A 12932-nucleotide genomic window follows, 5' to 3' on the forward strand; every position below is an offset into this window, starting at 1 on the left:
ACAAGTCTAGGAAAAACAAGGCTAAATATTATAGGCTCATAGGTAGGTACTAGGCTATCGGCCCTGGGGCCTATACAAGCCCAGCCAAAAAGATACCCTGGCTTTTGCCACCCAGGAAAATTATTTGCCTGTGCCACTGTCGAGCAAAGCCACAGAGGTTATCCCCGGGGTGAATTTCCTATTTCCCATTCAATCATCAAGATTTTTCTTGAAGAGTGCTAATAAGGAGCTTTGTTTGATATAGTTTATTCCAGAGTATGGGAAGTCTCTGGGACAGGAATCTATCCCTCCGGCATGTTCTTTTTGGTGACAAGGTTTAGGTCCCTAGAGTGTGTAGCTCGGAGGGATTGGGATTTCTTTAAGTGAAGCATGTCCATCAGCTCTGGGTTTGACATAGCTTTGTATGTTGAGGTACATACCAAAAGGGGCTTTGTACTCTATAATGGGTCTAATAAGTGACGAGAAGAGGGGAACAATAACCTCTTTTTTTCTTAGGGTTACCACCTGTCCCACTTTGTGAGGGACAGTCCCTCTTTGGACAGTTGTGTCCTGACAAAAAATATTAAAAATGGCAAATGTCCTGAGATTGTAGGACATAATTATGTCCCATATTTTATGTAATAGTTGCATAAAATAGTTATTTATGTATCTAAAATACCTAAATGTTACAAGAAACAGAATAAGCAACTAAACTGCTACAAGAATTAGCTTTTATTTAGGCAAAAAAAATAAAGTTCTATCCTTTGTACTGACTGTGGGTATGTGTCGGCCTGCAAAATCTGATGTGTGTCCCAAAAATGTCCCACTTTGGCCATTTGAAAAGGTGGCAACCCTATTTTTTCTGGATGATAAATCTTTTGTGATGAGGTGTGCCACGTAGAAATTAAAAAAACATAATAGCACGGATGTATACCTCCAAGTGTATATCAAAATTATTACTGCATTAATTTCCGAGTTATTTATTAAAACTCACAGACTGTCACGCACCCAGAAAGTTACAGTATCACAAACCTATTCGCCAGTTAAAATTCGCATAGTCACGCACTGTGACGTTCACTGGCTGTGTGACTTCTGTAATCCCGGAAGGGAACTGGATCTATTTACAGATTAGGCGGCATTCAGTTTCCAAGGTTGCTTATAGAACGTTATTTTTCTTGGCTGTGGTGAGTCGTTAAGCACTGTAGTTTTACTGGTGCGGAAGCATACCTGGGGCGATGTAACAACGATCTATGTATTTATAACGTGCATGGTTTACTGCTCAGTCTGGTTACAGAATTGTTTTTTGTGTCACATAGCCTTATTTTCATTGTATTATTTTGAAATTGACACCTGTTTTGGAAAAAAAAAATAAATTGACGGCGAGTGACACAGTACTCTGGAATGCGTAATGCACTTCTAGTTTGTGAAACGGGTAGGCTTTCTGCACAGGAAAGCTATATTTGAAAGATACTGACCAAAACACTGACTTTCTGTTCTGCCCTTCCCCTCACACTTTAGTTCTGAAATGTCATATTTTCTGTGGAAAAGTAGTACCTTCTGATTGTTCTTGTGATGGATATCCCTCGTGGATATAGAGTATGCATTTTTGTTTGTTTTTGGCGGCTTTAAATGTTACTGTCCAATGTCCATACTCTTTATCGTATACAGGAGGTACAGATACTCTTGTAACGTAGATATAGCCAAGAAAAAAAATACACGTCTAAGTACCGTAAAATTGAATAACAAATGACACAACTCTTTCCACTTGCCCATTTCAAGTCCACGCAAGTTTAAAACTTGGCTATCTCAGAATGATGAAAAATATAAACGGTATCAGAGACATACTTTAAAATCTGTAAACTATATTAAAAAAAAAAAAAAAAAACTGTCTTTCGGCTTTTCCCGGTGAGGGGTCGCCACAGCGGAACTCCGGTCCGCTATTGAATCGTATTATATTAATCGGTGGCGGATCTAGAAAACTATGGGGGGTGGGGGGCACACTTGGGTTAGTTGACTACCTGCACATGATTTTGCTGAAGATGTAGTATTAGAAACGTAATTCCAGTGTAGGAAACAGAAAATTTACAGACAGTCTAAGTATTTTTAACCCACGTCTGGAAGAGATGATTGCCCATGCCAAATCACAGTGCCCTTCCATGGCATAATTGGCATCATACCTGTCAACCTCTTTAGAGCAAGAAATCTGGACAAAGCCATAAATAAAAGTGGGACAAAGGCCTCAAACATATGGACAGTTTAAAGTTGATAGTATAACAGGTTTTGCATTAGCATGAATTTTCTGAAGGGTATGAAGTCTGAAACTCAAACGTCTGTCATTATTTTCTAACTTCAATCTTTAATAATTTGCCAGAAAAACATAAGTTTATGAAAAATGGACCAAAAATATGAGGCAGAAATCTGGACATTCTGCGAAAATCTGCACAGTTGAGAGGTATGGGCCGTCATTGTTATAACCTATGAAAGATGCCCACTTGAGGTGATATTAGCCACAGAGAGTACCACAGTAAATGTAAGTAATTTTTTGTAAGTAAGTAATGATTTATGTGGAAATAGTAAAGTTCAGTTAAGAAAGCGAAGCACAACCAATTAAAGAAGTAGACTTTATGAAAAAAGCTGAAAAGGCAAATACTCCGTTTAGTCATGTGCAGTGTATAAAAACTATTATAACAATTGTAGCCTTTTGGATAGGACTGTAAGTCAAAATCTACTTTACTGTCATGCACCATCAAGTGTAAACCATAGGCATAGAGGTTTGGATAAATCAGCAAAGGATTCATTGAACTGATGTACAAAATAACTTGACTCAAAAAGATTTTTTTTTTTTTTTGAAGAATAAGAGGTATTCATCTTTAACATCAGGTATTGATGGCTTCAGACTTGATAGTTTGACTTAAAAGGACCTTGGATTTTCTGAAATGAAGACACCTTCAGCCAGTTGCTCTATTACTCTAAGAATTATAATTACTAATAGAAAAATAAAGAAAAATAAATAGCACACAATAAGCCCAAGGTGTCCACAGTACAAAAAACACAAAATCTACCAAGAAAGGCACCAGAGAAGCAAAGTCTTTGGAACGAATAGCGAACATTAAATTTTAACTACGCTAAAAAAATCTTTTCAGTTTCTCTGGTGCCTTTCTTGGTGGACTAATAGAAAAACTGTCGCTGTCCATATGTACTTTGTGCTACAACTTAAGACACACAGCACCTCCCTTTTGTATACTATATAAATTACACTAATTCTACATGCATATATATGTATATATAGAGAGAGAGACTGAGAGAGAAAGGGAGAGATGCATAAAATTATATATGCTCTAAAATAAATTGTCTAATAACAGGCAGAAGAACCACAAACATGAACTCACTGAAACAAATGTGAAGCTGTAAAATGTTGTCAGACTAGGAGTTATTTGTAGTACTTATACCAACAATATAGCTGAACAGTAAAGAAAGTAGAATTCAGTTACTAAATTTATAGAGACCACCCTTATTAAGTAAAACAATTAGCATGAGCTGCTCATTTTTCTTCCTTATGTAACAAAAATATATATCCTATATTAGTGGAAAAAAGCTTTCCTTCATCCAGCAAGCCCTTTCTGAAACTTTTGAAGTTATAGAGTGTTGGGGACAATAAATGCTAGTTTCTGAGTTTGATTAGAAGAACACACACACATAGGCACAGTCACAACCTTGCTAGTGAAGTCTGCATTATGAGTTTTCAGTCCAACTAGTACTTCAACTGTAGAAAATAATAATGAAATAACATGCAAATTTGCATTTAATCATTTTGAGTTGTAGAAAAGTACAGTTGTGTAAGTGAATTTACTATAACAATAGATGTTCAAATGATTCCTGCTGCAGTAGCCTAAGCTGTACAGTTTATATCCTGCAAAGCTTCAGGACACCTTCCACTCACCCATATTATTAGCTTGAGCTGAGCTGGTTAAAAAGACAGGTTTGGGTGCCCAGACCTTTAGAGCTTTCATGCTAACCGAGAGAGGGATGCTGAACCCTAAGAAGACATCATCCTGGGGATCACTTATGTGGTTCTGCTTGACAGGGGCACAGGAAAATAATTTTCTTGGGTGGCGAAAGCCAGGGTACCTTTTTGGCTAGGTTTGTATAGGCCCTAGGGCCAATAGCCTAGTACCTACCTATGAACCTATTACTAGGAATAACAAAAATAAAATAAAAAAAAATGCCCACACACTGGATTAAAATAACAAACAAAAAAAAACAAGGGGGGTGGATGGGAGGGAATGACTACTGCAGCAGTGATCATTCTATCATTTTCTGCCATGGTAAATTTATTTGCTTTGATAGCCTAAGCCGTTTGGGTAGCTTACCATAGCTTACAACAACTGGGAGGTAGAAGAAGTAGGGTCCAGGAAGCCATGGACAATGGTCCTAGAAAAACTTGACATAGACCCTGAGAAGGAATCTTGCTTGTTGTGCTTTGTAAAAGTATGTACAGAGGACCAAGTTGCTGCTTCTAGAATACATTTATAATTCAGTCCTTCCCAAAAAGCCATAGATGAAACCAAGACATGATAGAATATGGCTTGACCCTGCCTGAAATAGTTTTGTTACTGTGGGAATTAACAAAAGTTAATAGCCCAATATAGCCATTTGGAAATAGTCTACTTTGACACAGGTTGTCCATTCTCCTTACCTTAACAAGAAATGAGCAACTGAGCAGAAGTTTTGAAAAATTATATAATGTCAGGATAGTACTTGAACTGTTTGTGGACATCCAACGTATGAAGTATCCTTTTTCCCTCATGCTGGGGCTTGGGGAATAACACAGGTGTATGGATAGTTTGGCTTTAAGTAAATTTGAATGCCACTTTAAGCATAAAAGAAGTTCTCAAGGAAACCCTGTCCTGTGGAAAATAAAATAAGGTTAACCCACCATAGCTCTCAGAGCTTAGAACTCAGATATTCTTGCAGAGATCGGAGCAAGGTTTAAAACTCTTTTCCATCTGAACCTCAAGTCAGCTAGATGAGTTGGTTCAAATGGAGTAATTGTTAGCTTCTCTGACATAAAATTAATGTCCCAAGGAGGAGCCACTGATTTTCTTGGAGGTCTCTTATGTAAAACTCCTAACTCCTTTAAAAATATGTTGACGGAAAAAGGGGATCCATGGGCAGACGTGCTGAAATGGCAAACAAATGAACCTTGATAAAGGAGTAAGACAGGTAAATAGAAAATCAACTCACACAAATATTGTAAAACAAGTGAAACACTACTCTGAATGGGTTCAGGTTATGTTTTTAGTACCAAATAGAAAACATTTGCATTTTACTAATATATGATTTTCTAGTAGAGGGCTTTCTTGATTCCATTAACACTTCCTGCACATCCTCAGTAAACAAGTGTCTAAAAGGTACTAGGACCCTAAGATCAACGGCAGTCAGTTAAAGTTGTTTGAGGTTGGGATGTATAAAATGTCCCTGTTCTTTTTTTAAAAGAACAGATAAAGAGACCTTGATAGGAGACCTTGGGACACAGGTGGACATTAGCCTCTCCTTTGATAATCACATCGCCACAATAGACAGGAAATCCTTCTACGTGGCACACCTCATCACAAAAGGTTTTTCATCCAGGAAAAAAGAGGGCATTGTTCCCCTCTACTCATCACTCATTAAACCCATTATAGAGTACAACGCCCCTTTTGGTATGTACCTCACAAGACATCTACAACAACTGGAAAGGCCGCAGAAATACCTCACAAAGAGGATTACCGGCCTCAAACAGATGCCCTACGCAGGCCGTCTCAATAAACTCCAGCTTTACTCTGTTGCATATCGCCTACTCAGAGGTGATCTCTGCCTAACATACAAAGCTATGTCAAACCCAGAACTGTTTGACATGCTCCACTTAAAGAAATCCCAATCCCTCCGAGCTACACGCTCTAGGGACCTAAACCTTGTCACCACAATAAACAGAACATGCTGGAGGGATAGATTCCTGTCCCAGAGACTTCCCATACTCTGGAACAAACTATCTATCTATATCAAACAAAGCTCCTCATTAGCACTCTTCAAGAAAAATCTTGATGATTGGATGGGAGATAGGAAATTCACCCCAGAGATCACTTCTGTGGCTCTGCTTGACAGGGGCACAGGAAAATAAGTTTCTTGGGTGGCAAAAGCCAGGTAGGGTTACCACCTGTCCCACTTTGCGAGAGACAGTCCCTCTTTGGGCAGTTTTGTCCTGACAAAAAATTGTAAAAATGGCAAATGTCCTGAGATTTTCAGATAAAATTATTTCCTATATTTTATGTAATAGTTGCATAAAGCAGTTATTCTGTATCTAAAATACCTAAATGTTAAAAGAAACAGAATAAGCAACTAAAATGCTACAAGAATAAGCTTTTATTTAGGCAAAAAAGTTAAGTTCTAACCTTTGTACTGATCGTGGGTATGTGTCGGCCTGTAAAATCTGATGTTTGTACCAAAAATGTCCCACTTTGGCCATTTGAAAAGGTGGCAACCCTAAAGCCAGGGTACCATTTGGCTAGGCTTATATAGGCTCTAGGTCCAATAGCCTAGTACCTACCTATGAGCAAGAAACATCTTTATTAAATTATTACGTATGACATAGGCAATCATACATTTATATAAATGAAAACAAACCATATTGACATATTTTGAGTTTCAAACATTATATATCATTTATAATCTATCCAGTCATTGTCAGTCAAACATTACAAAGTTCATTCATTTCCTGCCTTCCTTAAACCTCATTCCTCCTTCAAAATGTCATTCCACATGTATTGTTTCCACCACTCCCATTTTTTTTCTATGACATTTGTTTCAACCCTTTTCTAAAGCTCTCACTTCCAGTTGTTTTTGTCTGTGTCAGTATATTCACTACTTCTAGTACAGTTGGTTTAGACCTTGATTTCCATTTTCTAGTAAATGTCGTTTTAGCAACCACCAGAAGGCCTTACTATGTCTAGGCTATTCGGATTCTATATCATAGATCAAAAAAATAATTTCCTTAGTTACATTAATTTGCTCACCCAGCATTTCTGATATCTGTAGGGAATTTTTAAAGTCTGCCATCTCCTTACAGTCCGAAAAAATATGTTCCCAATCACTTGTTTCACCTCTGTTCTTGTGCGACTAGATCCAGTCTGTGAGGAAACTTGTGGTAATTGCCCCTGGCAACTTCCAAAAGAAGGGATAAACACTGTTGCCTGGGCCAGAAGGGAGTCACCACAATGATCTTGGGAAATTCCTTCTGAATCTTCAAAATTACCTTAAATATAAGAAAGGGTAGAAAAGCATACAGGAATATTCCTGTCCAAGGAAAGGAAAAGGCATCTGTCTTCCAGGCCTTCTTGTATGAAGTCTTGGAGCAGAATTTTGTCAGCTGATTGTTCATTAGGAAGGCAAAAAGGTCTACTTGAGGAACTCCCCACAGATTGATCAGATCTTGGAAAACCCACAATCTCGTTTCCTTTTAAGAAGGTCTACCTTTGTCTTGCCCAGCTTGTCTCTCACACAGTTTTTCTCTGACAGAATGTAGGAAGTAGAGTGAGATTCTGCTGTAAAGCTGTATCCCATGATAACATGTCTGGTCTGCAGAGTTCTGGTTCTCCATTGCTTTTTTTATGTACCACATCACTGTTGTATTGTCTGTAACAACTTGACGTGGCCCTGTGTATCAAAGGTGATTTAGAGAGTTGAGTGCCTTAATAAGGGCAAACTTCTCCTTTACATTTATGTGATTCTGTCTGTGTTTGTTGCCCTAGATACCTTACACTTTTATCCCACAGCAAAGTTCAAGGTAAATGTGGTAACTGACTGCTTTAGAACAGGAGGGAAGAGGGAGAGACCGGAATTCAGGGCACTTGATGTCTCCATCAAGTGATTTCTCTTCTCACACATCCCAGAACTGGAATCTATAAAATAACTGGTGTTGGTGCTGGGACCAAGGTGAGTTCAGATACCATTGTGTCTTTCTCATGTGGAGTCTTGCCAAAGGTATCATGAGAGTCATAGATACAGTAAGACTCATAATCCTGAGGTATTCCCTCCCTTGCTCATTAAGGGGACCCCAACAGTTGCAGAAGACATTGCTTAACCCCCAGTCCATAGTGGCTGTATGTGTAACACCAGAGGGATCAGGAGCAAAAACCTGGAATAGATCTAAATGTAGATGTATTTTTTCCCTGTGGAAGGAAAGATCTTTGTACTGAGGTTCTCTTGAAATCACAGCCTGTATATGAGATCTCTCACCAAAGAGCGAGATTCCTGACAGTTTGAAAAAAAGAGTCGGCATAGATAAGCAAGACATCTAAATATGGAAAAATGTGGATTCCATGTAGCCTGCAATGTGCTATAACTGGAGCTAGACACTTTGTGAACACTCTTGGGACATTGGATATCCCAAAGGCTAAGGCAGAGAACAGATAATGGATAGCAATGTGATGATAAGCATCTTTTAAATCTAAGGTTACCAAAACAATCTCAATTGGGTAAGGAGGAGTAAGAGATTGTGTTGTGAAAGGATCTTGAACTTGGGATTGTGTTGTGAAATGATCTTGAACTTGGGCACTATCACAAACTGGTTTAAGAAAAAGGTTCATATCTGATCTGCAGGCATTTTTTTTTTTTTTGGCATCAGAAACATTCTTGAATAAAAACCTTTTTCCCCACTGGGAAAAGGGAACTGTTTTTATTAACCCCCAATAAAGTATGTGCTGTAGGACAGGAGAGAGCAGAGGGGTTTGGTCTGGGGATGTGGAGTAGTTTGGAAACGAAAAAATACTTCACAAACTGAATAAACATAAAAAGCAACCAGTGTAAGAACACCACAAATTCTATTTATTAAGCGCTATTCATCCAGCACAGTGGCTGGACTTCTTCAGATAAAAGAATCAACTTCATAGACACTCTTAAATGTTTTAGCAATCCAGTCATGTGACCAATGTCTGAAATCTCTTAACAATGTTCAATTAACACATCACTTGATAAAAGTTCTACCATAGTTAAAAATACAGAGTTAAAAGCCCTGACTAAAGAACAATGTAATGCATTCTCCCCCTAAATAAAAAACCTTCATCCTTCACTGCTCAATCAGCAGTAAATTTATAGTAAATTTATTTATACCTGGTGTATTAAAAATATTGTTCTTTAGTCAGGGCTTTTAACTCTGTATTTTTAACTATGGTAGAACTTTTATCACGTGATGTGTTAATTGAACATTGTTAAGAAGTTTAATTGAGACATTGGTGACATGACTGGATTGTTGAAATATTTAAGAGTGTCTATGAAGTTGATTCTTTTATCTGAAGAAGTCCAGCCACTGTGCTGGACGAAAAGCACTTAATAAATAGAGTTTGTGGTGTTCTTACATCGGTTACGTTTTTATGTTTATTCAGGATGTGGAATAGTTATCTGCGAAGCAAGGATCGCTTCCCACTGAGTCAGTCTCAGAACCCATTTGCCTGAAACAACCTGTTGCCAAACAGAGAAATGGAGAATCTGACTTTCTCCAAGGGATAAGAGACTGCTAGGGTGGGAGGTGGGGCAAGGCCTCTTACATGTTCATTCTGACTTTTTTGACTGTCCTTTGTTGTAAGGGATTTCTGCTTTCCTTTAGGGAACCTCCCCACTATTGTTTTTAATTTCTGCTTACCAGCATATTGCTGAGACTGTTTGTTTTGTTTCTTGGTGCAGTTGGACAAGGGAGAAAATAACCTTTGGAAAATTTAGAGAGGGAGAGATAAAAAATCTGAGAGATTCTCTATATGTCAGTTTAACCCTCTCATCACATTTTTGATCAACCTTGCAGCACCAGGACCAAAATCTCTTATCTAAAGGTGAATTTAACATCTCATGTTTAATCCTCTAGGAGGTTATGATAATGAAGCCAGGCAAACCTCATCAACAGTACCAGTGGTAACTTCGCTGCATGTAGTATCTACAGTCATAAATATGTTTTAATTGACTAGTGATCTGAAAAATCCAAGAAAGCAAACCACATAAAGCAGATTTTTTTCTCACAGGGAGGAACTGCAGATAAAACATTTCTCATATTTTCACAGTTAGTCAAAGTTAGGAGACTATGGCAAGGCATACAGGAGATAACTCACTACAAAATTAGGTGAGCACAGTGTGAGGACAGCATTAAATTCCTGGACAGTTTGAACATCTTTGGTAGATATGAGGAAAGAAACAGCAGGTAGGCACTAAAGCTACCCACTGATGAGAAGGATGCAATACTCAGCCTCAGCACAGAGAAGGTAAGGAGAGCTAAGAAGGTGAACCCCAGAAAGGCTGCTGGCCCAGGCAACATACCGGGCAAGGTGTTAAAAGGCTGTGCTGATCAACTATGCACAGTGCTCAAGGAAATATTTAACACCTCGATTGCCATGGCAAAAGTACCCTCGTGCTACAAGGAAAGTAACATCACCCCACTACCTAAGAAAACCACTCTCTCCAGTCCTAGCTACTACAGACCAGTCACTCTGACATCCACTGTTATGAAATGTTTTGAGTGGCTGATCAAAAAGTATCTTTTCATCATGCCTACCTCCTGATTTTGATCCTCTGCAGTTTTCATACAAAGCTAACTGTTCCACGGCTGATGCCGTGTCCGTAGCACTGCACATCTCCCTTGAGCATTTAGAGGGCAAAGAGAACTATGTGAGGATGCTGTTCATAGACTTCAGCTCTGCATTTAATATGGTGGTATCAATGCAGCTGATAGAAAACTGGCGCATTTAGGAATCTGTAGATATCTTTGTAATTGGATCCTGGGACTTCCTGATTGAGAGACCACAGAGGATGTGTTCAGGTAAGAACACATCAAAGTGCATCACAATTAACACCAGGGTTTCACAAGGATGTGTTCTCAGCCCACTGTCATTCACCATCCTGACCCATGACTGCTATGCTAAGCAGAAATCCAACCATATCATCAAGTTTGCTGATGACACCACGGTTGTGGTGCACATCACAAAGGAGGATAAAAGGGCGTACAGAGAGGAGGTGGCATCTCTGATCAGTTGGTGCGAGGGGAGCAACCTTGTCCTAAATGTAATCAAGACCAAAGAGATTATCATTAAGGAGAACAAACCATCCAGTGCTCAGGATCAATGGTGAGAGTATTGAGAGGGTTAAGATTGCAAAATTTCTGGGTGTACACATATCAGAGGATCTCTTGTGGTCTGGAAACACCAGCCACCTGGTCAAGAAAGATCACCAACACCTCCACTTTTGAAGAAGGCTGAAGAAAGCTAAGCTTCCTCCTCATATTCTCTCCACCTTCTATGGAGGTACAGTAGATAGCATCCTCATCTGCAACTTCACAGTGTGGTTTGGAAGCTGCACAGTTAACAGAAAGGAAGGAGCTACAAAGAGTGGTGAGGGTTGCAGAAAAGGTAACCGGTTCCAGTCTTCCATCGGTACAACATCAGACTGTTTAAGCATCTGGCATTGGGCAGGAGATGTCGTAGCATCCAATGCAGGACTACAAGATTCAGTAACAGTTTCTACCCTACAGTGATTAGACCCCTGAACTCAGGCACTAGTCCCAGGGGTCTGGACACATAATAAGTCAATTTTTATTTATTTTACAATATATACTTACATATATTCCAAGTAAGTACAATATTTATTTATTATATCCATAGTCAGTATTATTTAACTCACTCAAGTGCAATATTAGACAGATAACCTATATAAAAACCATCACATGATTGACAAACAGCGATATAAATCACCCCTTTTGAATAGCAATAATAGTTCTTAGTAGGTCTAATAATGCCCAAGTCTTTTAAGGCCCTCTTGGCTTAAGGGAAAACCAAGAGGGCCTTAAAACAAAGGATTTATCAGCATATTTATGATATCAAGAACAAAATTGACAGGAATGCCCTATTTAAACACATTAGTTTACATCCTCAGCATTCTTTTAAATTTTTTATTATTGACCATGTGGACCTGGGGTACCGGGGAGTCCCATTGATGATTTTTTGGAATATAAAGACTGTAAATGGCAGATCAAAGCTAATGCAATCAAGTTTCCTGGCCTTAATGACTAGATTTCATTAAATGCATTACTTAGACTTAAATCTTCCTATTGAACATTTTACTTGTATGTATCTTTATTTAGAGACACATATATATGTTTTGGCTATGTTTTTAAATTGTTAATGTGGAACTTGGCACATTACATTTTTCTATTTTGCATAATTAGTTAATCAGTCTGGTAGAAGCAGCTAGTATTTAATGGTTGATCATTGTTTTTGTTTTATTCTGATGAAGTCCAGTTTACCGGGATGAAAGCACTCAATAAAACTTTAACTTTGGCTGTTGGAGTTTTATCCAGTTGTCTGACTTCTCACTGTGGTTTTTCCTATTTTTGCTTCTGTGGGTAATCTGTGTTTAAGTTATCATTTCCACAAGTATGGATAAAAAGCGAGGTGGAACACTGCTGTAATTATTAAAAACTTTATTGCTAAAATACAGGATGAGCGCTTTCGGGATAACCCTTCATCAGATGTTATGCAGACATTGATACAAACATTTTATAAAAAATTACAACCAATAGCACTCAATAGAAAACGCGCCTATTTTGTAAAATAGGCTTAATGGGTATCACTTCATTTAATCCTGGCTTCCTATTGGCCATTAAATCAACAATCCATTTAGTTTCCACTAATTCAGTCTGAAGCTTTATGTCACCCCCCCCCTGCTGTTGAGTCTAACATTGACAATAGCCCGAAATTTAAAAGTATGTGTTGGAAATTCATTTACATGTCTACATAAAGCATTCCTTTCATCACCATTTCTGATGCTTGAAAGGTGCTGGAGAATCCTAATCTTGAACATATTATTTGTCTTCCCGACATAAAAACATGGGCACTGGCAACATTCAGCTAAATAGACAATATTTGTAGTATGACAGATGG

The 12932-nt window shown here is 38.4% G+C and overlaps 1 protein-coding gene across 2 annotated transcripts in view; it reads left to right on the forward strand.

Moving 5' to 3' along the window:
- The first annotated feature begins 1060 nt into the window (after positions 1–1060).
- HMOX2 (heme oxygenase 2) overlaps positions 1061–12932 on the forward strand; it is a 970295-nt gene continuing 958423 nt past the window's right edge. The window contains exon 1 of one of the 2 annotated variants that reach the window (XM_044089827.1): positions 1061–1163. The gene's annotated coding sequence lies outside the window, so the exon portion shown is untranslated. The remainder of the gene's footprint in view (positions 1164–12932) is intronic. The other variant, XM_044089828.1, reaches the window with a different exon arrangement.

Source organism: Protopterus annectens, chromosome 12.part0 (genome assembly GCF_019279795.1).
Source record: "Protopterus annectens isolate FY-2018-M chromosome 12.part0, PAN1.0, whole genome shotgun sequence".
Classification (NCBI taxonomy): domain Eukaryota; kingdom Metazoa; phylum Chordata; order Ceratodontiformes; family Protopteridae; genus Protopterus; species Protopterus annectens.